This window comes from Lygodium microphyllum, chromosome 14 (genome assembly GCF_053477565.2).
Source record: "Lygodium microphyllum isolate KBCC chromosome 14, Lygodium_microphyllum_v1.1.10, whole genome shotgun sequence".
In the NCBI taxonomy this organism is placed as follows: Eukaryota; Viridiplantae; Streptophyta; class Polypodiopsida; order Schizaeales; family Lygodiaceae; genus Lygodium; species Lygodium microphyllum.
This window is the reverse complement of record NC_141148.1, coordinates 154,488,705-154,511,369: the sequence shown is the minus strand read 5'-3', so window position 1 is coordinate 154,511,369 and position 22,665 is coordinate 154,488,705. Positions and strand designations below refer to the sequence as shown.

The window sequence follows — 22,665 nt, the reverse complement described above, 5'->3', positions numbered from 1 at the left end:
TTGCATGACTTGCATAGTTGGGGTAAGTGTAACCCATGATTATAGTATCTTAGCCACCATAGCAAGTGCACATATCTACATTGCCTTTTAGGTAAATGATGATACTCTTCATGGTGTTCCAATGTCACTTGTTGGCTAGGTGTAGTTATATAGTGGGCTACAACTCCCATTGCAAATGCTATGTCAAGGTGAGTGGCTATTATGTCATACATCAAATTACCCACGACAGATGCATAAGGGATCTTGGCCATCTCTGCCTTTTGCTAATCTAGCTGACCTTCACATGAGAAGCTATAGGAAAGCCAATAGGCTTATCATCCTACATATGGAATCCCTCAAGCACATTTTGTATGTACGCTTTCTATGATAGGTAAAGGAGCCCCTTATAGTGATCGTGTGTGATATGCATACTAAGAATATGCAAGGTCTACCTTATTTCCTTTATCTTAAACCTCTTGTTGAGCCAAGTATTCAAAGCATCTAGCTTATCATGAGCTCTCCTAGCAATCAACATATTATCGACATAAAGTACTAAGATAATAAGGCTACCATCACGAGCCTTGTTTGTATATAAACATGGATCCATATCAGTGCAAGTGTATCCTTGTAAATGCATGAAAGTGCCATTCTCTAGGTGCGTGATTAAGACTAAAGCATCTTTCTCAACTTGCACTAATATCTGCCATATTTGCATCTTCCAATAAGAGAAGTTTGTGCCATCAAGTTTGTCAATATTGAATATAGCATTATCATTTGAAGAACTAGCCTTGATAGTTTGTCAATGAAAAATCTAAGAGAATGGACTATTGTAAATGACTGCAAAATAGCCCTAAAAACTGAGCCAAAATAGTGACAAAACAGGAGGGAATACCAAAGTATAGGGATGTCCACCAATTGCAAGTAATAGATTGCCAAAGTAAAATGTATTCTCTCTAAGACAATACTTAAAACTATAATTATAGCACTATTATAATAAATGTAGCAATATAACCAAGACAATGTGGGCAAACAGTTAGGAAATACCAAGCTCTCATTACTATGAATATCGAGGTACTAATTGGGATATGTAAAAGCAACTTGCAGTGAAAAGACATACAACCGATACTAAAGTCTATCATAAAATCAAGGAACTAACTGAGTAGAGAGGAATGAAGCTCAATACATAACCAAGAAGCATGAATACATAATTGTATCTTACTAATAGAGATAAGTGCTAGTGTTTAAATCATGTAAATCAAATCAACCTAGTAGTAGGTGTAACTACATCCAAGAGTATCCAAGAGAGCTTGTACATAAGGCGAGAGTAACATTGTCTCAGTAAGACAACCTTAACCACATAATAAATCCAAATCTCTAATGAAATATATCCAAGTAAATGTGAATATCTCAAAAGTGCATCCAATGAAGTGTATTCAAAGTGTGAAAGAGCAATGCAAGGTTTAATACATCAAGTACATGACATCCAAGTGCCCAAAGACATCAACTAATACATTATGAAGCATCAAATCCAATAAGTCTTCAAACCCATAAATGATAATCGTTGAATCAATTAAAGCATGTAACCAAAGCTCCAAGACATCAAATGTAGCTTAAAACTAAGTCCCAAGCATTCCATAATCATATTTGGGTCCAAGTATCAATGCTAAACATCAATACATTAAAACAATATACTCAAATGACATCAAACCCCAATAGGCATAACCTTATTGGTTAAAATCTTGCTACCCAAATAGTATACAATAGTATAAACCGTGTAGGAACTGAGTTATTTGAGCTCAAATGAAGCTAATGAATACCTCAATACATTATATAACATTTGAGCATCAATTAATGGGGTGCTTCCCTTTTATTGTGACAAAATGGTGCTCTTTATATAGATGGAGTAATGACATTAATAGCCATATCTTGAATTCCCTCATTCTAAGCCATATTGAGAGACATAATATGGACCTTGCTTTTTCCTAATCTCTTCTTTAGTTTTTGTATATCATATGCAGTAGTTTCAAGCCTCTCAGACCTCCAATGGCATTATTGCATGCAATAGTAACACGTGTTGGGGTGTTGCAAGCATTTAACCATTCATCTAGCTATTGCAACCTCGAGGTTGATACCCATGACTAGGGGTGTTGATTCACATGTTGGGGTGCTCCAATCATTTAACCATCCATCCAACTATTGCAACCTCGGGGTTGATTCCCATGACAAGGTTGGTGAAGATAGGAACAACAATGGCTTTCATATGGATACGGGATCACGGAACAATTAGTTTGGTTGGTATGCCATGGAACTTAGCCTGGTTGTCAATTTTGACCATTACAGCAGAGCAGACATTTGTGTTGTGAGTAGCTGTACGAAAAATCTAACACCAACACTTTAATTCTTGACAAGAAAGAGAATTCCATTACTAACACCTTGAAGAAAAATATTCAGAGGTTAAAATGAAAAGTACAAAGAAGGCTTGGTGAGAGTAGTTGAGTACACCATAAGTTATAATGCAAGGCCATATAAGGGGCTAGGTGAAAGAAGGTGCAGAAATCCCGTAAGTTATAGTGCTAGACCATACGAGGGGTTGGGTGAAAGAAGGTGTCAAAATCCCATATTTTCATAAGAGCATCTCTTGTCCTCCTCCTCATTCTTTAAAAATCATGCTATGGCCTCTCCCATCTCTCATTGAGAGTACGGATGATCTCTAGCAAGTTCCTAGAAAGAGTTTCTACAATGGGAGCCTCTTAAAGGTCAATATGAGACTAAATATCTTATTGGTAAGTGTAGGCTTGTTCTACTAGCCCACCAACCTCTTGTGAGCTTGATTGCTTCATTAGTTGCAAACTACTATAGATTTTTAAGATCAAACATTGCTTGAACCAACAAGTCTTGGTCTAATTGGCATGTCCCCTTAAGGTCTTCCTATAGCTTGTGAAGGGTGCGATATTCAAGAACTCTTTTCTCTCTCTTATTATACACTGAGTAGCTCATCATTCTTCGATAAGTCTTAGAAATTCTCAGAGAGTTTTACATAAGAGCTTAACATATCGAGAGCTAATCTTAGATGTAGCTCTAAATGACTCCAAAGAGAAAGAAGTTCGGTGGTGTAGCGAGCATGCAAGAGTTTCTTTGATAGCATGGTGGCTAAGTGGAATGGATCGCTTTTTTTGTTGGCCCCTACTAGCTATTTTGCATCACCATGAGGATGGGTGATTGTAACTTAAGATGACGAGAGATTAATACTTTTTACTTTCATTTTTATTTTCAAATGTGAGCTAAGGAAACTGGACAACCAAAACTCTTCACTATGGATTGGGAAGGCATAACTACCTCACATGCAATATGAGGAAAGTGTTATATAATTTATTCATCACGGCAAAGAGAAGAATTCTGGCACTCAAGAGGCCAACAGACCTAGGCTCTACATAATACATACTTTACCGTCCATCCTTTTTCACCTTTAAAAGAGAACAATCAAGGTACAACCACAAACATTGGATTCATGAAAAACAAGTTTGATAGTAGATACACAAACCTTTAGTTTCACAATCTTGGAGGGATTTCTAAATCAAGTACTAGTGTGTTTGCGTTTTTTATAATTAAAAATTGTTGTGAATTTCGACGTCGTTAACTTCCTCTTTAAAGTTGTAAGGTTTTGTGGAAATGTTTGCAATTGATTTTGCACTAAATCTCGGTTCTTCATGACCATTGAATAAGAATAAGCATTTGGCCTTAGCTGCAAAATTGCAATCTTATGTGGATGATGTGTTATCCATGAGTTCAATGGGTCCCATAGGATCTCAAACCCTGATGGGACGAGTTCCTCGATGTCCGGTGCCGAAGTGTGAACATCGTTTGTAAGCTTCACACGTTCGCACTGCGTGAGTATTAGTTGCACATTCTTAAACTTACGTGCAGTCCATTAGTCGGCAAATTCGGTTAGCATTAGTCAATTGAAAAAGCCCGTGGGGCATGATGATAATGGGGGCATCTTGGATTTGCGCCACTTGGAGTGATGTGCGACTACATTGCAAGAATTAGAACCGGCTTGATGGTGAGGGAGTGTGTTGGGGGCTATAAACGCATGGTGAGGGAGTGTGCAGCAAGGATCGAAGGTAAGCGAAGACAGAGAGAGATCATAATATTAGCACGCACATCTAATAGAGCGGGCATATTAGCGTTTTTGTGAGAGAGAGAGAGAGAGAGCGCGCGTCTTACCACGTCTTGTAGTGAGAGGAGGAGAAGACAAGGAGAGCAGATAGTCTACTAGCAAATTAGAGAGCGAGGAGCGTAGTAGCACATTGGAGAGAGAGAGAGAGAGCCGGGGGGGGGGCATGTCGATGACGACGCCGCAGCACGTGCTGTCGATGGGCCACCCCGGAGCAGCGCCGGCAGGCCCGCTATCACCCATGCCGTACTACCTAGGCGACAAGTACATGTGCGGGCCAATCAGCAACATGGTTGGCGGCGGGCTGCAGCAGGCGAATGCGGGGCCGCTGGGCCTCTCGGCGTTCGCGCTGACGACGTTCGTGCTGTCTTGCTACAACGCGGGCTTGTTGGGGGTGAGCAGCAGCGGGCCGGTGAACGTGGTCCTGGGCCTGGCGCTGTTCTACGGCGGGCTGGCGCAGGGCCTGGCGGGCATGTGGGAGTTCCGGGCGGGCAACACCTTCGCGGCCACCGCCTTTACCTCCTACGGAGCCTTCTGGCTGGCCTACGCGGTCCTCCTCATCCCGGCCTTCGGGGTGGCGGCCGCCTACAAGGAGGCCTCGGCTCAGGAGGACCTGGCCCCGGCCGTCGGGACCTTCCTTCTGGCCTGGAGCATCTTCACGCTGCTGATGCTGGCGTGCAGCCTGCGCACGTCCGCCGCCCTGGTCGCCCTGTTCGCCGCCCTCTCCCTCACCTTCGCCCTGCTCACGGCCGCCGAGCTCCGGCACTCGCCCTCCATGCATCGCGCCGGCGGCTTCACCGGCATCGTCACCGCCCTCATCGCCTGGTACAACGCCGTCGCCGGCATCCTGGCCGCCGACGCCAACGGCCCCCTCTTCACTCTCCCCGTCGGCAAACTTGGCCTACTTGCCAGCCCCAAGCAGTGAAGAATGCATGCATGCTGTGGCCATCGTACTCCCCCCGACACCCGCCCCCCCCCCAGTTTGTCTTGGCGACCCTACCACACGAGCAGTTTTCGTGGAAAATTGAATTTCTAAAAGAAGAACCTTTGAAAATCAGCCTCAAGTCCCCCTCAATAATAGTAACTAGCTAGCCTGGGCCGGCTCACTAGCGGTGCTTCGCGTGGTTGGTTTGCGCCATTGTAAATTTTTGTAAAGGTTGCTCGGATAAAACAACATGCTTGGTGCACATGGCATAAAGCTATGATAGAAAATAAAATTTATTGAATCTAGGTTTTATGTGATGAAAAAGATACTGAAGCTCTATAGCGTCCTATTCAAAAGTTCCTATGCATCGAGCTTTAGATAAATAACTTCATACACAACAATTTGTCCCTATCACTTGAATAATGCCATGTGAAATTGATCTTCTTTTTAGCACACTATCTTTAACTTTGTAGCACTTAAAAAATTCTCTCATAGATCTAGGAATATAAGGAATCAAATGTGAGACAGATTCATATTATAGGGTTTTGTAAGAATGTGCAAATATTTGCAAGAACATGACTAATACATCCATGAGAAACAAACATACCTCAGCAATATATTCACGTGTATACACTCGTCATGCCATAAGGAGATAGATATGGCCTAAAAGAGATATATTGCCAATGTGTAGATGATAGAGGTAAGCTAATCATTAAAGGGAACATGGCATTGGTAAGCTTTCAAGAAAGATACATACATCGCAAAGTGTTGGCTGTGCATGCTAACTCATATGTTAACCACCCAATAAGCACGATTAGAAATGGCTAAAGAAAACATGTATATCTTGCAGGGAGGATAAAGATAATAGGGATATAAGAACCACATGAATGAAAAGGATTCCCCTACTTTCTAGGGATACAATATAAAGAAAAGCATCTCCTACTATTGTCAACTTGTAGACCATTTTATTTGGTTTCCCAAATCTTAATCTCGAAGGGGCGAGAAAGAGAGATGTCCTCACCATCCAAGCCAAGGGCCCTTATCTCAAAGGAGAAGCCATTGCATGCAAGAGATATGTGTTTCCTAATGGCTTAGTGAAATGCCAAGTACACCCACTAGGGCATAGTGGACAACAACCACTTCTTCCTCTCGCATAGGCTACACTACTATTATCATCAAGACTACTATACATTTAAAACCCTTATAAGAACATTCCATGGTTTGAACCATACATTACAATCAAACATTGGAAAAGTTTGTTAAGGCTTGGCATCAATCTCGTTAGCTTTGAATCTTCAAATCTATATTCATTATTAACAAGTTATCATGAATCAACGACAAAATGAAAGAGGCAAGCATCGCACACACACACACACACACACACACACACAAACACTCGGGTAAGTTACTCATGAATATATGTGTGCATCACATGGGTTCAAAATAAGGTATTTTAAAAATACCAATTTTATATATATTTTTACATACAAAAAAGGGTGTAATATAAAGGGGTTATTTACAGATTTAATACAAAAGGGTTATGTTTTATTCAAGAAAAATTCACCAATAAAGATATTTATAAATAGGCATTGAACGCACGTAATGTAGAGTATATACGTGTAGTAACTTCCCTCCCCCCCGCCCCCCCCCCCCCCCCCACACACACACACACTCTCTCTCCGAAGATCTCGTATCCCAAACTGAAAGCATAACACTATCATTGAGCCAAAAATTGTTATAGGGCCGATGAATATTGAGATAATGACTCATTCCATAGCCAAAACCTATTGTGCATTAAGGTAGAGACTCATTACCAAACCAAGTCATAAGCATACGTGCTTGATATAACATGTGTATTCTCTCAACGACCTTCCTCAACTTGTAGACCATTTCACTTGATTTTAAAACCTTAATCTCCAAAGGGAGAGATGCCTTCAAAATCTTGGGTTTTGGACATTTATCTTAAAGAAGAAGCGATTGCACGCAAGGGATATGTGCTCTCTATCAACTTGGTGCCATACAAAGGATGCTTGACTCACATCAATCCTTGCTTGCTTCTTAATAGTATCTTGATGAGCATTGTGGAACCACTTCTTGGCACACATGCTATGGGAACATTGAAGGATCACTACATTCAAACTCTACTTCAATAATGATAATGAAAGAAAAAAATAGTGTTAGCAGATATATTAGTTCATGCATGAGTTTGTGTGTGCCTTTTAGGCATTTTTTATTTGTTATTTTGATGGTTTTTATCACATTGATATATGGATTTCATTTCCTAAGTATCTCTTTGCTTTTGAGTACTTTGTGTAGTGTTCTTTTCTTTTGTAATGTTTCTCTTTCTCTTTTCTTTGTCTCTCATGTTCAGTAATCTATTACAATAGTTTTCCATGCTTTCATCACTACAATCCACTTTTGACATGATATCCGATTGTATGATCATTATTCCTACTACTATTTTATACTATTCTTGCTATTGCAACTGATTTGTAGCATTGGCGACCTTCCTTTACTACTTTTTGGTGTGTTTTTCTGCTACTTTCTCAGCATTTTGTGGTCTGCCATCTATATTTACAAAAATTTTGGGCTGTTTCAAGGTGGCCCAGAACCTATTCTTGCTCCTTCCATGATAGTGTTTTGGAATCTCTACTGCTTGCATTTTACTAACCCACCTCTGTATTTTCCTTTTTTGCTTCTGTGTAGGGTTGGACGACAAGTTTCAGGCTATTATGAGGCTATGTTCAGTCCGTATTTTCCTTTTGTGATATACTACTCAACTTTAGAGAGGGTTCACATGCTTTTGATTATCATGTTCTCATCACTACACTCTGGTTATTGTTGCTCTTTTCTCTATGTACTTTGTTTATTGTTTTGAACTCATGCAAACCTTATGAGTTATTTTTTTGCCTTACTTTTCTCCTTGAAGATCCCTTGTCTTTCTTCATCTTCTTTGTATCTTGCTCATCATGACTCCTCTAGCATCTCCTCTTCATGGTTAGATGTAGATATTATTTACTCATCTACCAGTGTTTTGTTAAAGACTTAGATTTAGGCTTTAGCTCTATGTGACCTTGGTGATGGTTATGGTAGGGGCCTTTCTTTTAGGTTGCTAATACAGATGACATGGTCATCCCTCATTACAACTCCCCAATGCCAAAGAGGGAGTGTGAGAGGTTGGTAAAATGGGATTGGTAAACCTCATCTCTATAGGTATATAGGTGCACCAACTCCCAATAGGGGTTTTCTTGATGTATCGACGACTAAAGTCTGGTAGGTTCATGAGACGACTAAAGTCTGGTAGGTTCATGATGAGCTAGTTCTTTGATAGAGAGTGGGTTTGGCTCCTAGTTTGAGCTCACATAAGGGGACACTTTGGCAGTCTATTGGCCAACGGTGGAGAATCTACAATCACATATGTCTAGAGAAATTTTTGAAAGGATGATCTTGTATGCTACTATGAGACATTGTTGACAGATATTGAGAGCTGCTATGATTCTTATTCGTTTTTAGGTGTTGGTACGATCGACATGTGACATCAAGCTCTCTCTAAGGCACCTTGGTGGTGGCTTGCATACCCACTACTTGGGTGCTAAGCCAAGTACACCAACAATCAAAACTTTGGATGGGATTCTATTCTTTCAGAAGCTAAAACTCATGTTGGTGACAATCTCTCACCTTGTCTCTCAACATTGCGCTCTACACTAACCAATCATCCTTCTCTCTAACCAAAGAAAGAAAGAACACAAGACTAGCTTCATGTTGTAGAGAGCTTACCGATATTACCTTTTGAAGGCTCGAAGATAATTCCATGACCATGATCAACGCAATCCAAAGCTATTGCTCCTTTGCATCTACCATCGAGCACACCAACGAGTCGAGAATCTAGTAGAGAAGAAGAAGAAGAAGAGAAAGAAGATGATAAAGAGCTTCACTTTCCTTGAGTCCCTTCTTGCTCAACACACCTCTCACCACTCCCTCTCATTTGTTGAGATGTTTGCAATCACACCTAACTCGGTCTCTTTGTATGAGGTAGTTCTAGACATAAGACATTTAGGTAGACTATATCCCATAGGCATAGAGAGGGAGACTACTACCTATCCAGCAATTATAAAGCATTGTACTTGACTATCAATTTTTCATATATGATGAATGCAATATCATGATGCTTTCCTCTTTCACTTAGTTTCTTTATCATTGTCAGTTTTATACACATGATTGTGTTTATGATTCCAAGTCTCAATCTTGGAACCTAATTCACTTGTGTAACAAGTGAAGTCTTTGTCTATGTCATCATGAGCTTAATCTTCATCTTCCATCCACCATAGCTTCTTCCATGCTCTAGAACACACGTAATGTAGAGGATATACAGATAGTAACTTCCCCGAGACACACACACACACACACACACACTCTCTCTCTCTCTCTCTCTCTCTCTCTCTCTCTCTCTCTCTCTCTCTCTCTCTCTCTCTCTCTTACCAAAGATCTCGTATCCCAAACTGAAAGCATAACACTATCATTGAGCCAAAAATTGTTATAGGGCCTATGAATATTGAGATAATGACTCCTTCCATAGCCAAAACCTATTGTGCATTAAGGTAGAGACTCATTACCAAACCAAGTCATAAGCATACATGCTTGATAAAACATGTGTATTCTCCCAATGACCTTCCTCAACTTGTAGACCATTTCACTTGATTTTAAAACCTACTCTCCTTCAAAATCTTGGGTTTTGGACCTTTATCTTAAAGAAGAAGTGATTGCATGCAAGGGATATGTGCTCTCTATCAGCTTGGTGTCATACAAAGAATGCTTGACTCACATCAATCCTTGCTTACTTCTTAATAGTATCTTGATGAGCATTGTGGAAACACTTCTTGCACATGTTATGGGAACATTGAAGGATCACTACATTCAGACTCTACTTCAATAATGATAATAAAAGAAAAGAATAGTATTAACAAATATAGTAGTCCATGCATGCGTTTGTGCGTGCCTTTTAGGCATTTTTAATTTGTCATTTTGATGGTATTTATCACATTGATATATGGATTTCATTTCCTAAGTATCTCTTTACTTTTTACTTTGTGTAGTGTTCTTTTCTTTTGTAATGTTTCCCTTTCTCTTTTCTTTGTCTCTCATGTTCAGTAATCTATTACAGTAGTTTTCCATGCTTCCATCACTACAATCCACTTTTGGCATGATATCCAATTGTATGATCATTATTCCTACTACTATGTTATACTATTCTTGCTACTGCAACTGATTTGTAGCATGGGCAACCTTCCTTTGCTACTTTTTGTGTGCTTTTCTGCTATTTTCTCAGCATTTTGCTATCTGCCATCTACATTTACAAATTTTTTGGGCTATTTCAAGGTGGCCCAGAACCTATTGTTGCTCCTTCCATGATAGTGTTTTGGTATCTACTGCTTGCATTTTACTAACCCACCTCTGTATTTTTCTTTTTTGCTTCTGTGTAGGCTTGGATGACAAGTTTCAAGCTATTATGTGGCTGTGTTCGGTCCGTATTTTCCTTTTGTGATATACTACTTAGCTTTAGAGAGGGTTCACATTCTTTCGGTTATCATGTTCTCATCACTACACTCTGGTTACTGTTGCTCTTTTCTCTGTGCTTTGTTTATTGTTTTGAACTAATGCAAACCTTATGAGTTATTTTTTTGCCTTACTTTTCTCCTTGAAGATCCTTTGTCTTTCTTCATCTTCTGTGTATCTTGCTCATCATGACTCCTCTAGCATCTCCTCTTGATGGTTAGATGTAGATATTATTTACTCATCTACCAGTGTTTTGCTAAAGACTTAGGTTTAGGCTCCAGCTCTATGTGACCCTGGTGATGGCTATGGTAGGGGCCTTTCTTTTAGGTTGCTAATACAGATGACATGGTCATCCCTCATTGCAAATCCCCAATGTCAAAGAGGGAGTGTGAGAGGGTTGTCAAATGGGATTGGTAAACCTCATCTCTATAGGTATATAGGTGCGCCGACTCCCAATAGGGGTTTTCTTGATGTATCGACGACTAAAGTCTGGTAGGTTCATGAAACGAATAAAGTCTGGTAGGTTCACAATGGGCTAGTTCTTTGATAGAGAGTGGGTTTGGCTCCTAGTTTGAGCTCACATAAGGGGAAACTTTGGCAGTCTATTGGCCAACGGTGGAGAATCCATAATCACATATGTCTAGAGGAATTTTTGATAGGATGATCTTGTATGCTACTATGAGACATTGTTGATAGATATTGAGAGCTGCTATGATTCTTCTTTTTTTTAAGGTGTTGGTATGATCGACATGTGACATCAAGCTCTCTCTAAGGCACCTTGGTTGTGGCTTGCCTACCCACTGCTTGGTGTTAAGCCAAGTACACCAACAATCAAAACTTTGGATGGGATTCTATTCTTTCAGAAGCTAAAATGCATGTTGGTGACAATCTCTCACCTTGTCTCTCAACATTGTGCTCTACACTAACCAATCATCCTTCTCTCTAACCAAAGAAAGAAAGAACACAAGACTAGCTTCATGTTGTAGAGAGCTTACCGATCTTACCTTTTGAAGGCTCAAAGATGATTCCATGACCATGATCAACACAATCCAAAGCTATTGCTCCTTTGCATCTACCATCGAGCACACCAAAGAGTCAAGAAGCTAGTAGAGAAAAAGAAGAAGAAGAGGATAAAGAGCTTCACTTTCCTTGAGTCCCTTCTTGCTCAATGCACCTCTCACTCACTCCCTCTCATTTGTTGAGATGTTTGCAATCACACCTAACTCGGCCTCTTTGTATGAGGTAGTTCTGGACTTAAGACATTCAGGTAGACTATATCCCATAGGCACAGAGAAGGAGACTACTACCTATCCAGCAACTATAAAGCACTGTACTTGACTATCACTTTTTCATATATGATGAATGCACTATCATGATGCTTTCCTCTTTTAGTTAGTTTCTTGATCATTGTCAATTTTATACACATGATTGTGTTTATGATTCCAAGTCTCAAAATTGGAACCTAATTCACTTGTGTAACAAGTCAAGTCTTTGTCTATGCCATCATGAGCTTAATCTTCATCTTCCATCCACCATAGCTTCTGCCATGCTCTAGATCACGCATCTTTTGACATGGTATCAGAGCCCAGTTGGGCATGGCCTAGCTCAACCGAGCTCTTTGCTTTGCTCTTCCAGCTTCTCCTAACCTCAGGTCAGCTAAAATCCAGCTTATGGTTTCATTTCTCACTCCCATCTCCACTTAACCTTGTGGCAGCCATAGCAAGACTGCATCTACCATTGATTGAGCTCGTAGATCTCCACAAACATGCAATATCTTCTGAAGCTCTCTTCTAAGGAAAAATTACTCCACTTAGGACTCTCTCCTTTGACACCTCAATCGACAACATTAACCCTTCTCTGATTCAACATTGCATTTTTTCACAGTCGCTACCTTTCAGGACATCCCTATGTGGTCGTACTATTCATTCTCCTCCTGTGCTACACGAGTCCGTTGCTATTCACAGGGAAAATGAAGCCTATCACCTAAGCTTTATGCTCACCAAATCTTGTTTAAAATAATTCACTGTATGCTCCACTGCAGCCACGAAATCAGATGGACCAGAAACCCTAAACTGAGGACCTCCATAGCTAGCTTTCTTAAAGCTTACATATTACTTCCTTTTCTTCATTTCCTCTCTCTTGCCACTCAAATGCCACCCTGATTGCACTAAATATGAAGGCTTTAATAAAGACTTGGGATATTTTGAAGAGTTTTTTTGAAGTCTTGAAAACCTCAAGTAGTAGCATCAACACCAAAGCTTCTTTCTTTGCTTCATTCTTCCTTCATTTGGTCAGGCAAGTACTGTCACTTTGATTTGAGTATTTACTAGGTGTTCAACAAGATTTTACTAGTAAAAAGGAGAGGGCTCAAGCAATGGTTTCATCAAGCAAAGAATCAACATCAAAAGTTTAAATTTTCTAGTATCCCGTGATACTTACATAGTGCTTTTTGGCAATGGTATCTATTGTGTCTTTTGACACTTTAAGTTTCAACTCTTTTGCTGGTAAAAAAATTAGAGATTTGGAGCTGATTTTCAATGACAAATAAGAATTTTTTCATGAAGATGCCATTTATAAAGAGAAGTGCAATCATTTTACTCACTTGTACCACATAGAAGATGTACTTGCTCTACTTGCAAGGAAAAATGGAGTTGTGAGCATTCAAGTGCCATCCATGTTTCCATTTGAAGAACTTGAAGACATGCGTGCTACCTTGGAGATAGTGCAAGATTTTGAAGACATTTCTTCTATCTTGGAGACCATGCAAAGCTTAGAGATTGTACCTTTGCTTGAGCGGGACCATAAAGAACAGAACCAGATGACTAATGCAAGCAAAGTCCATGGAAATGACAACCATGAAGGAAAGATCATGCAAGAAAAGCAGTGGAAGAAAATAAGAAAAAGAAGAAGAAGAAGATCAACTATGAAGACACTGAAGCTGCAAGCAAAGTGAAGAACAAGTACAGGATCAAAAAGAGCAAGCTAGACTTCATCGACAAGGACAAGAAGACCTGCAATGTGAATAGAAGATCTATGCCAAAAGAAATGTTGAAAACCACAAGGGCCGTTGGTCCTTGACTCATTTTTCTATTAGACTTTTTTTGCCTTATAATGACTAGCCCTAATGCTTTTGACATAAGCTTGTAAATTCCTCATGTAGCCTTGTACTACAGCCTCTCTACACTTTGTGAGACTCCTATTGCAACCTGTGGATGTCCACCATGTATTTGGTACCCACACTTAGCCTTTTCTGCGATAGCCTCTAGTGTTTGCCATGTTTATGGTGTGCCCACACTTTGCAGGTAGTGGTGCTCTCACTAAGGCCTCTACACACTTTGTACTTTTCTGGTTGTGATTGAGGAGTGGTGTTGAGATGTTTGCAATCACACCTAACTTACCCTCTTTGTGTGAGGTATTTCTAGGATAAGGACATGCAGATAAACTAAATCCCATAGGCACAAAGAGGGAGGCTGCTACCTATCTCCAACAACTATAAAGCATTGTTCTTGACTATCACATTTTCATATATGATGAATGCAATATCATAATGCTTTTCTCTTTTAGTTAGTGTCTTGGTCATTGTCGGTCTTATACACAAGATTGTATTTATGAGTCCAAGTCTCAATCTTGGAACTTAATTCACTTGTGTAATACGTCAAGTCTTTGTCTATGTCATCTTCCATCCACCATAGCTTCTGCCATGCTCTAGATCTCGCGTCTTTTGACATCATTCACTTTTAACAATGGAAACAAAATGATAGAATATAAGAAGAAAATAGAAAGCTTCAATAGCTGTATTGATAGAGCTTTTGCAGTATGGATACACCAAAAGGGTGAATACAACTGAGACCTCCTACCCTTATATAGACACAAATTAGGGTTAGGGTTAGGTCACCTCTCTAGGATGGTGTACCATTTTAGAGTTAGGGTTTATGCCACTACAAGATACATGCCTCATATCGATGTTCAAAATGAGGCAAATGTTCATTAAAAAATTGCCCACATCGTTACTAAATGCGTCGGTATCAACGTCTCCATAAAACCGTTGCTATTTGCATCACGATTTTTGTCAGTTTTGCAATGCACGTAGTGACAGTTTGCAACGCATATTGTGATGCCAATAATGACGCGTGCAATAAATTTGCGACGCTAATAGTGACGGTTATAGAGAAAAAATTTTGTGGAAGGGCAGATGTGTCGTGCTTATATTCTACAAATGAATTACATGTTAGGTGCACAATGGTCGTCAAAATGAGCGCAAAATATACTTGAACCCATAAGATTGATCCATAGAATTGCTAATGAAAACTCATGAAATTATGACAAGATACAAAGGATGATAATTATATAGTACATAGAAGATACCTGCATAAATCACAGGACCAAAAAAGAAGATGATGTGCGCTCCATGAATCCAAGTGCGATCTATAGATCCTCACGAGATGCAAAGGAGTATCGAATAGACTTTGCAAAATGAACAACTACACATCAATCCACCATACATAAGGCATTAAAAGAAAATAGCAACTACGGACAAGAAATGTGATTAACTTATTGGGCCACCGAGTGTAAAAAGTCTATCGATCAATGTAGTGAGACCGTGTCTCTCTATATATCGAGTCTCCAAGCCAATGGGATGGTGGTTTATAATGGGGTACTGCAAAGAAAACAAAATACAACTGTTAGAAACATGATTGTCAGTACAAGTGATATTGGAAATAAGAAAGCAAGAACAACAAAAGAAAAACTTACAAAGTCCTCCGGATAAGTCCTGTGGCCAACACTCCCCAAATGATGCACAACCCCTGCCCCAAATCATGCCCTCGTTGCCTCCCCCGTGCTGATGTCAACAATGTCTTAGAGAATATGTAGCCTCCTCCTTGAGTCTTTGCCAGTCATCTATGCCTAGCCACTCAAGCTTTGAGGCGCCACTCCTGAGTGCCTTGTGTGCATCCGACCATCTATATGACATGAACGTATGCATACACTCCATCATCCACCCTATGGAAAACCTCTCTGTCATGGTAAGTACAAAAAACTCAATGTGCAAGGATTCTACTATATAGTCCTTACTTCCCTCGGATATATTCTTCTAATGGTCCAAGACGTTGTGCCGAAAAACTTGTTGGCACAACTCTCTCATGCGAGACATCACCCTCCTCCCCTCATCATTCATGATCATAGCTCACTAGGAATCGCAAGAAAGAGAGGCACAATGGACCCATGCGCATCAAACACTACATGGATTGGAGCCCAGCAAGAGCAGTTACCATGAACTCAATAAGATAGCTGAGCAAAGTAAGTGCCCTACTGAAATTGCAACGTTGAAAGAACTTCACACTTTGAAAAGGCATGATGATGAAATTTTTGATGTCATAAGCTTTTTGAAAATGATTTCATGGAGCTTAAAATAGAACGCAGCAAAATGTCATCATTGACGGTTCAAATCGACGGTTAAAATTAATGGATAATTCAAGGTGGGAGATGGTTATAAAAGCGAGGAGGGGGGAAGACGATGGCAGGGACGAGCTCTATGACTTCGAAGGACAGTGAAAGATAGCTTCAAGTCTTCAGCGAAAGTTTCTGTCTCTGTAAGAAGGTGACGAAGGAGATCATCATGCCAACAAAAGATGCGACTAAGAAGAGCCAAAAAGAAGATCAAGACAACTAAAAATGCTAAAGCGACAATGTGCGTTGAAGAGGAAGCCATGACAAAAGGTGGCGTCGTAGAAGGAGAGCGTTGATGATGATTGCAGTGAAGGGGAATCAATTCGAAGGAAGAGAAGGGTGACGCAACACATGTGGCCGCAATGACAACAAAGGACAGACTTCAGCGACGTTTGACTGAACTGCAGGTGCGGAAGGAAGGCTGCAGGCGGAAGGAAGAGAAGGGTGATGGAGCAGATGTGGCCGCAATGACAATGAATGTAATATTTCCATCATGAGAATATTTCTAAACCCACGTGATAGTCATGCAAGGAATTCCATCATCCAAAAATTACGCCAATGATGTGATTTTTGAATGTCACACTACGTATCTTAATCTCTACTTGCATAAACGTGTTAATCAAATTTACATGGGAACCTCCTCCTAAAGCCAAAAGGATAACCTTTAGATTAAAGGAAATTTTTTTATTACTTCCTTTTTTCTTTTCTTTTCCCCCTAGCGACTGTCATGCTGGAGGGGAGGGAAATAGTAAGGATGACTAAGCATCCTTGCTGGGGATCATAGGATGGGTTAGGCCCATGCACGAGCCGCGTGGGGGAGGGAAGGCACCTCTCCCCCTCCCATATAAACCCTGTGCGAGGAAGGGAAGGGGGACTTCTTGAGGGTAGTGTGACACCTGTAACCCGAGGAAGGGAGATAGAGTGAGTGACGGCAGCCTTCGTTCTGTGAAAACCAGAGCCGCGAGAAGGGGACGAACTAAATTGGTTGCCGGGAAGATCAGGAAAGAAGGCAAGCAAGGCGTAAGGCCACGTCGTCCACCAAGAGTGGAGGGTGGAGATGCAAATTTCCTGGCGGCTGCTGTGGGCCAGGAAAGTCGCCGCCAGCTTCAGCTCGTCATTCGCCGCCTGACTAAGGAGATGCCAGGCTGGACGACAGCCGATTCGTCCTTTAATTTGCCCACCATGTACCTTAGCAAAACCTCTAGAAGGCCTTGGAAGCTTCCAAGGGACCTTCTTGAGGCCTTTCCCACACCTTTACCTATTAACCCCCGGGACTCTAAATTCCCCTCTAAGCCCTATCCTATTGCCCCTCAAACGGGTTATAGAAAAACCCCCTTCCCTTTCCCGGAGTTTAGGCCTTTCCCAAACTTGTCCTACACCCTTTTTCCGTCACAATTTAAGGCCTTTCCCCATTAAGACCCCTTTCCCTAGTGGAACCCAAACCCCGTGATTTAAAGCATTATATACTCTTCCCCATTGGGTTCGGAATCATTTCCCCCTTTACGTGTGTAAACCCTCATGAGCCTAAATTGCCTAAAGGTCCTTAGACCCTTACTTATAACCTTTACGGTGATTAATTTCCCTTAAATCTCTCCTATACCTTGCGTCTTTTTCCATACCTTGATATTCCCATTCGTGCAAGCTTACTAAGGCCATTAAGCTTGTCCCATGGCTTTAATGTGTCTTAGTGGTAAAAGTTTCTAAAACACCCTTTTCAATTCCCGAATCCAAGGAGGGAGCCTTCCAAAACTACTTTTGACGAACGGTGCAAGGAGCGACGGTGGAGTTCTAAGGAGAAGTTATAAAGCTGCTTCCACGGTCGACGGATACACTTGCGATGCCTCCTAAGAAAGTCCAAGGCGTAGTCGCGGGAGGGTCATCTCCCGGTATCCATGTGGATATATCACCTCAAAGCCAGGTTTTCTTCTTGATGTTAATTTGGGTTTTAGTCAATCATGCAAAGAAAAATTATTAAGGAAATATATATATTTGTTCGAATCAATTCTAACGAAGGAGTTAGCTTATGAATGACAATGTATTCAAATTAGCTTCCATCAAATTGCATCAAGCATTATAAAATAATAGGCAATACTATCCATTTACTATAGTATTATAGTCCTAAAATGAAGAAATTATATCTTGCTCCATTAGTCTTATTCTTTTCACAATGGATCATGGCAAAATGGCTAAATTCATGAAAAGTTTCCTTCAAATTATTAGAGAGTTATCTTTGCTAGTTGCAAGGCAACTGTTGTTAATTGGCATGAGTTTATCTTAAAGAAAACGGAAGTTAAAAGTTAGAAATTAACAAGTATAAAAATTAGACATACGAAATCACTTGGAAAGAAAATGTAATGGGGAATTGCTGGATGATACTTTATTAACACTTTTTTCCCCTTCAAATTGAGGACTTGGAACAAATAAAGTGTGTATTCACCAATTTCTTAGCTAGGTATTTAGGAGTATCGTCACTCTTTGTATCATCATGGCATTATGCTATATGCCAAATCAAACTGTATTGATTGAGAAAGTAATCAATGATAGTAAAAACCGTGACAAGACGAGTAAGATTACCTTCCTAAAGTTGACAAAAGCAATCTTTCCAAAAGATAACCGGACCAATCTAAACATAGAAACATTCATACCCTAAAACACTGGACTACTTATCTTACCGCAAGGACAATAAACTCATAAAAATAAGAAATTAGGGTCGTCCCTAAGGCTCTCAAATAAAGAAACCCTAGGCCTGACATACATCAGATTAAGGAGTCTAAACAGACTATTCCATCATCTGACTTGCGCAACATATATGAAATCATTTTGTGATTGAGTCACAAAAAGAAAAGGGAAAAACCCTTTTCGAAGACGGCAGATCCTGACACAAGTTATCTTGCAAAAAGACGTAGTTTTTGGATATCCTTCAAAATAAGAAAAGTTGTAAAATAGAAACTAGCATATCTAAGGTACCTTAGGGTAAACCAAACTAGGTATACCCTACATCCGAATGTAAGGAATCTTGCCAAAGTTACAAGACATCTTAAGGACGACTGCTGATACACTCAAAAAGGAAAGAACACTTCTTTAGCAGTTTGCCATACAACTGGGTTGGTTAATGGAAATGTTTGTGCTTGCTAGAGATTTTAGAGCTCTGTTTGATTTATGATTTAATTTCTAGAGTTTGCCAAGGGGGGCTCTGGCCGTAAATCCCTCGCCTTCCGGGTCCTGCACAAGGGGCTAATGCGACTCGGGATTGGATCCCGAAGCCCGTATACTAGTTGACGGGTGGAAGCTTGGAATAGTGATCCCTGGAGATTACTTGTTAGCCTCCGGGCAGATTATGAATAAGCCTACGGGCGGAACTTCTTGTAATTCAAAGATAAAATGATGAGATGTTGAAAGAACTTGCTTGATATTGTTTTTATATGTCACGTGATAAAATTACGTGAAGGAACCAGTGCTTAAACAAGATTAATTAAAGAAGCTGATTGTTATATGTCAAATTAATGTGTTAGATAATTACATAACTAAAACAAACCGAGGAAAGTGCGGAGGATGGACCATGGGTCCGTCCTACGGTTGGGTGGTCCCGGTTAGCCGGGAACTTTTCTCATAAATCTCGAAAGACAGCGGAATGATCATCATCATCAAAAAGAATAACAAGAACGATGACCTAGAGTTACGTCTTACCCGATTTACATTGTTTTAGGGAAACGGAATGGGACTATGCCTTATGGCAGAGAGGTTGAGCTTTGCATCCCTCTCGTTTCCCATTCTCCTTGAACCAAGTGCAGCGTGAATCCGCTTCGGACCTGGCGTTTCTTGCGTAAAGTAGTTCGCTCGGGTCTGACGCTGGTTGTTGTTAGCTAGTGATCCATTAGAAAAACCCTAATTCCGGTCGATCCTAAGTGGAAACGGCCAGGATACTTCCGCTACGTGGCAGACGCGGGAAGAACTAGATCGCAAAACCCGTAACATTCCATGGGAGTGTCGGGTGGAGCTTTCTAGACATCCTTTCCGATGGACTGCTAAGACGTGTCCTGGATGATACTAGGGGACACGTTACAATGAAGGACAGACTTCAGCAACGTTTGACTGAACTGCAGGCGGAAGGAAGGCTGCAGCGAGGACGAGGTGATGAAGGGGAGAAGTCAGCGCTAACTTCGAAGAGATGATCGAAGGGACGCTGGCGAGCTAGAGGATGCCACAACAACTGACGGATTGCTAATCATAGATGCAGCATGACTTGTGAAGAGTGTAATCATTTGTGGACTACTCTACTGCAGCATGATTGTCAAACTGGTCACAACAAACTGGATGTTAGTTTTGATGAGAAGAATAAGTGCTGATGAAGTGCACATTTGAGCAGGAGATTATGAACATTGTGGAGGAACCCAACATTTTTTGTGGATTTAGGAGTAGAATGTTTCATGAATTGGCCCTCATGTTCTGCAGCTAGTAGTCAACATGATTCTCTTTAAAAAAATAGCTCCAACCATATTTGAGATCATGTGCGTGAGAGGCATTAAGGAATGACCTGTTGATCATATTTTCTAGAAAAGAAATTGCATCAATTTGTTGGGCTTGCATGTTTCTAGGATGAAGGCTATGAGCACGCTCTCTGGGATGTTCCGTTTATGTGCTTTTGGAGAAGCCAAGGTTTCTAGGTTTCTAGGTATGAGAAGCCAAGGTTTCTAGGTATGTGCTTTTGGATAAGCCAAGGTTTCTAGGTCTCTCAATACGTTCATCTAATAGAAGAGTTATTCAGCCCATGCTTCCTCAAAGGCATAGTTGAAGATTTCATCCAATCTTGATGTTGATAATTTGTACAGTAATTCCGAATTGTGCCCTTAAAAAAATGCATTCAAAAAGAAATTCATGCCCGATCATTCATGCAGTTTACAAATTAGAATCCATGCTTATGCAGTCAATCAAGCGATGCAAAAATTATGAATCCATTGAAGAAATCTTGCCTAGCCTAACTATATATGCTTGTGTGTCATAAAAATGCAAACACAAAAGAAACAAACGACAAAAAATAAACTGATAATGATGCTGACTTAAGAGTCCAAAATCTTGGAAGAAAATTACGCCATCAGGTTAGTAGTGGTAGATGCGCAGTGTCACGACAACGCTCGACATGAAAATGACGTTCCTGTGACCACTCCACACTATATATTTTGTAATGTACATTGAAACGGTTAGATTAGTTATCATATATAGAATCTAGATATGATAGCTTATAAAACATGCAGTCACCTTCGAACGACATCCCCTCGAGAATGATGTAACATACAAAAACGATTCACTTTCTCCTCCATTGCAACATCCATCATTTTTTCTATCCCATTTTCAACCACCATATCTCCGATCAGTCTATCATTGTCCTTTAGTGACCATAGCATACTGTTGTCTGAATCCATTATTGGTAGCCACTACAAAATATGCACTAACGCCTTTGACACCAACCAACCTTCAGCCATGCTACCTTCTGGCCGAGCTCGTTGTTGCACAAAGGCTTTCATGGTTTTCATGAAGTGCTCCAAGAAGAACATCCATCACGTATGGAAGGGTCTCACAATCTTCACTTCATCTATAAGATGCACCAAGAGATGGGTTTCTATTGTGAGGATACTAATAGAGAGGTACTTCTCAAAGAGGAAAACCATCTCCACTACTCCCTGCCTTGCAGATTCAATAGAGGATGTCTTGATCTCCTTATGTGAGATCCATTACACTAAATCACCCTACATATTCTGGAGTGAGGCATCCCATGATTGCGTTAGGTAGTAAAAATTGCCACAAATGAAGAAGCATTACGAACACCGATTAGACACTAAATAGCAAAATATGTAGGCCACTTTCAATCGAGGCCAATACAAACCTGACATATCTTATGTCAATCATGGGGTGGTCGTCTTTAGAAAAAGCGAATCTGCGGAAACGCGTCATACCCATCGGCATCTCGATAGACCTGATAATTTGCTTCACAATGTGCTCTTCTTTAGTGGACAGAATCCAAGGAGTGCGAGGTTTTTATAAGCGACCATTAGCACTCGCAAAGAGCCTCCATCTTGCTAACCTCCTTCAAATCCATTTGTGCCCCTACAATGTGTCTCTTTCCTATGATGTGAATCAGTTGCCCATATTCTTGAAAATATGCATGGGATCCAACAAGTGGTTGATTTTTAAGTGGGTTCAATATAGCAACTTGTAGAAAACCAAGAACCATCGCATTCCATTTGGATGTGACTCCGTGTGGCCCATTTTCAACTCGTATCAACTTTGGGCATTCATTCGTGCTGGATATTGTCCAAGAAAACCTCCCCTTAGTTCATGATCCTTCGGCAAGAAAGCGGCATGTCCTTGATATACCATATTCTTCATGGTTCATGACATGCAGGAGTCTAATTGTGGCCCACACAATAGACATGCATGATAACAAGAGATAATCAGACCTATCCCAATACCTCTATTTGGTCAACACAAACTTAAACGAGCTATGTTAGATATCACCAACGAGAATGGAAGCCAACTTACTTGAGCACTTCCCAAATCATAGAAAGTCATGCATGGTCCACATGAGAAT

At 40.6% G+C, this 22,665-nt stretch overlaps 1 pseudogene; it reads left to right on the top strand.

Annotated features, from left to right (window-relative positions):
* The first annotated feature begins 4,325 nt into the window (after positions 1-4,325).
* Positions 4,326-5,078, top strand: LOC148026261 (accumulation of dyads protein 2 pseudogene; annotated as a pseudogene).
* Positions 5,079-22,665: the final 17,587 nt, after the last annotated feature.